Below are 4,583 nucleotides of genomic sequence, written 5' to 3' on the forward strand. Positions count from 1 at the left end.
TTACATATAGTCAATATAATTCTTTCCAAAATATTACCAGACACCATTACTAAAAAAAATTTATTCTCAATTCTCCGGCGGCCTGCCGGGGCTCGAGCCCAGCCCAACCCCCCTAGTTCTGCCCCTGAAATAATGTAAGGTAAGTGATGATTGAATAATATTAGTCGTATCTGGTTTGAAGGTAAAGTAAGATAACGTTATATATAACATTACTCTTGTATATAATAAACTATTTATATTAAGGGTAAATAATTTATTAGTCCCTTAGTTTTTACCTAACACTCTGTTTAGCCCTCCTATTTTGAAAAACACACTATAAGGTCCCTAGCTTTTGCCAATAGTAACCCTTTAGTCCTTTTGTCTATTTTTTTAGACTTGTAATCGATATATTTTAGCATAAACAGATATATATAAAATAACGGAGTAACATGATCAACATGTATTGTATTATGGTTGTCCTAAAAGCTAAGATATGTTCGGTTAAAAATCTAAAAAAATAGATAAAAGGACCACAAGGTTAATATTGACAAAAGATAGGGACCTTAAAATGTGTTTTTTAAAATAAGGGGACTAAACAGTGTATTAGGTAAAAACTAGAGTACTAATAAATTATTTACCCTTATATTAAACATAGGGTGATAGAGAATAAAATAGAAAATTGAGGGTAATATAAAGGAATAAAAATATTTAACCATGACTATCCTTCAAATTGTCCAAATCAACCCATCACTTACCATCACTAACACTATTTTTTTTGTTGGCATAAAGCCCATAAGGCCCCTTAAACTAAAAGCCCAAACTCAATTGACACCCTAAACTACATAAATCAGCAATTAGATCACCAATTCATCCAAAACTCTTCAATCCAGCACTCTTTACCACCAACTCCCTCTCTCTAAGAGACGGCAAATTAATGCCAGCTCTCTCTCTCTCTCACTCTCTCTCACACACAACGGTTAGAATTCAGTATATGAACGATTAATTGTGTTTTTCCTTGCTTTCCATCTTTCATTTCTTCCTTATTTCCTCTTTTTAAATGGTGATTGTAAGTTTTGCAGAGATGGAATTATAATTTGTTTCCATCTTTTTCAAGCTTTAATAAGTTCTTCCTTTTTCCCTTTTTACAACCCATAAAATCATGTTTGCGGGAGGTAAAATTAGTTGGTTTGATTTCATTTCATCATTTATAGCTTGTTGATTCTTCATTTTTCTGCAACCTAATTATTCTTTTTTTTCCAACCAAGAACTCGATGACATTTTGCACAGTGAAAAATTGGTTGCTCAATGTCATTTTTTTATTGGGAGTTTGTTGATGATGGAAGCTAGGTGTCTGGTTTCTTTAATAATTCTAAAAAAACAACAATGAGTTAGTTTAGTGACAAATAAGGAATAGCTTGATTGTATTCTTTTCTAGATGACAACTAATTACATGATTACCCTAAGACAAATATTGATTTTTTATTACTTGATTTTCTAAATGACAGAGGTAAACATGAAGCATAAATTATTGAAGGGAAGAAATTGGTGATTGGAATAATGTTCACCCACAACCGACAGAGACGTTACAAACTGAATTATGAAGACTGGAAAATGCAGAAAGTATTTGTGGCTGCAAAAATGAAAAAGTTTGAGAAGTGTTTGATGTGTTGTAAAGTGGTGATTGTGTTTTTTTTTTTTTTTTGCTTTTTCATTATGTAATGTTGTAGAAAGAGTTGATGTTGAAATTGAAATTGATGTAAAAACACAAAAAAAAAATTAATGTAATTGAAGTACCTTTTCTCTGTAAGTGCCAAAACATGATTTGTATGTTTTTAGGTGAGTAGGAGAAGGTCTGAAGAATCAAAACTCCTTATTAATAGAAAAATTAATGTCTTGATCTCATTATAGAATAGCTTTTTTCCAATAGAAACTAAACTATAGCCTAACTAGTCTTGCTTTCATTAAAGAGATGCAGAGAAGACCCAATTTTTAATAATTCTCTTCTGTCTCTCTGGTATTTAGAAAGAAAAAAAAGAGAGAAAAGCTCTAATCTTTGAGAGACCCATTTGGGAATTTCATCAAACACTAGCTAAGCAATAATGGTAGCAAGAACCCCACCAAAGATTAGGAGAGTTCTACATCCTCTCAATCCTCTTCTAATTTGAGAAACCGTAAACAAGGTGGATAAATGTATGGCTAGATTGCAAGAGCTTCAATACACAGTTGCAGGAGGAAACAAAGTCATAGATGGGGTTTGTATGAGTCCTAGGAGTACCAGAGGTTATCTAAAAACAAGTTTAAGATGCAAGCAAGAATATTTAAGGATCAAGAATGCAACCCCTAAGAAATCATCTCCAGGTGGGAAGTTACCATCAAGTGTAGCATCCAGAGAATGGCGAAGAATGTCGTTGCCCACGATGTTAGTAGGCGAAAAAGTTGGAGAAATTCTACAAGCAACACAATTTGCAAGAGATATTGTTGCAGCAACTGCCTCTAAAACCCAAAAATCCACCAATGAAGACCCTAAAACACCTTTGTCACAACACAAGAAACCAAAATTAACCCCTGAAAACACACAACTCAAATCCAAAAGAAAGAAAGAAAAATAGAACAAACGTCATTATTCCCCTAGATTAGAATCATCCACTTCTCCATCTCTTCAACGAGCTCGATCCCGAATCAACTTCAAAGTTTCACCACCAAAAAAGAGAGAAAATAACAATCCAAAGTACTTGGCAAATAGAGTATCTCCAAGGAATAAACCATGGGTGAAAAATATTGTTCTTTTTTCAAACCCTTTGTTCCTTTCCACTAATTCAAATCAGCAACAGAAGTTCTGCAGAACAAGGTCATCGGTAATTTCGAGAAATAAGCAGACAACAACTACTACTACAACTACTCCTCATAATTTCCTGATAAAATCTCTAGGGTCTGCTTCGAAGTTTCAGGTGAAAATAAAGAGTCCTCCAGCAGTACTTTCATTATCACCTACTAGAACTGCAGCAAACTTGAGCAAGAAAACGTCTCCTAAGATGTCAACTGCTTCGAAATTTCGTCGGTCTTTTTCGCCTTCGAGATTGGCTAATATATTGGTATCTCCATTGAAAAGCAGGAAAAATGTGCAGAAGAATGATGGATTAAAACAACGTCCGATTTCAATACCAAGACGGTTCTCATTGGGGAGATTCTGAAAACTAATAATTTTATTAATCAATGTTTACAGTTGATTCTTTTGCTTACTCCGTCTTGTTTATTGGATTTGAGATTTGTCAAGAACAACACATTATTTTTTCATTTGTTTGGATTCTCATTGTTTGGTTTGTATACGAAAGAATAACAGTACAGTTCCTGAGATGGATTCATCAAAAAAATTACATGCATTATCACACAAATTATGATTTCACAAAATTATCACACATAAAATCTCACAAGCTTATGAATATTGTGACTAACCAGGTATGCCATTCCATTTTATGCCTTCCTAAATGCAAGTGAGATGGATCCTGTTTTGATATATCATTATTAAGTAAATATAATCTCTTCTCTTATTCCTCTTCTCAACACAGAAAAACATATGTACCAAATGACTAACAACAATAGGTTCAAAATTTATAGAACAAGTGTCCTAATTCAGTTTTCAGCTTTCAGTTTCACGCAGAAAAAAAGATTATAGGTTCAAAATAAGTGAACTAACAATGCAGCAGTCACATACGACTACAGTTGCAGCAGTCACCTGTGAAAGCAACTATAAACATATAAACATCTGAATTAAAAAGCAATTTTCTGTTTTGTAGCAGTCACCTGGGAAAACAACAACAGTCACATGTGAAACAAAAGCTCAAGTTTTGAATCACTAAAACAACAATAAGCCTGCAAATTATCCTGGAAGGTCCCTGAACTTCTAGTTCTTCTAGTTTAGTACCAAACTATGATACGAAAAAACTGACAGAAACAAAATGGCAGTCAATTGTGAAACAAACGCTCAGGTTTTGAATCACTAAAACACCAACAAGCTTGCAAATTATGCTAGAAGGTCCCTGTCTAGTTCTTCTAGTTTAATACCAAAGGCTGATGGGAATAACAAAATGACAAATAAAATGGGCATAGTTAAATTTGATATTCATCTTTCCAAATGCCAGTAGCATTACATATATTGTTGAGTTAACAAAACAAAATCCTTCTACCTGTGCAAATTTTTTCTTTAATCTAGGGAACCAAATGCCTATATCTTAATCCCAGATTCATACAAACAAAAAGAACATATACTAATCCCATGTCTTCCAAACACAAAAAGAACCTATACTATTTGCACAATGTACCTTTCATTCACAAAATAGCAAAATTTACTAAACAATTATACAAATTAACAAAAAGTGCTTCACATGGTAGAGATAAGCAATGAACTACTCATGTCCATCCTTTTCCTTCCCCTTGACTCTTTTTCCCTTTGGAATATGCTTAACCCTTTGTTCATCTAGCTGTCTTGAAGTCAGACAAGGTTCTCTTTTCCATTGCAGACCAGTTCTCTTTTCCATTGCAGACCAGTTCCCTTGAATGGCATATTTTTTGGGGTTGATGGCACCTTTCCATCAGTTGTGAAATGA

General features: G+C 33.6%; 1 pseudogene; it reads left to right on the forward strand.

Moving 5' to 3' along the window:
• Positions 1-2,078: 2,078 nt before the first annotated feature.
• On the forward strand, positions 2,079-3,170 carry LOC136218493 (microtubule-binding protein TANGLED-like; annotated as a pseudogene).
• The last annotated feature ends 1,413 nt before the right edge of the window (positions 3,171-4,583 follow it).

The sequence above is a fragment of the Euphorbia lathyris genome, chromosome 1 (assembly GCF_963576675.1).
Source record: "Euphorbia lathyris chromosome 1, ddEupLath1.1, whole genome shotgun sequence".
NCBI classification, from domain to species: domain Eukaryota; kingdom Viridiplantae; phylum Streptophyta; class Magnoliopsida; order Malpighiales; family Euphorbiaceae; genus Euphorbia; species Euphorbia lathyris.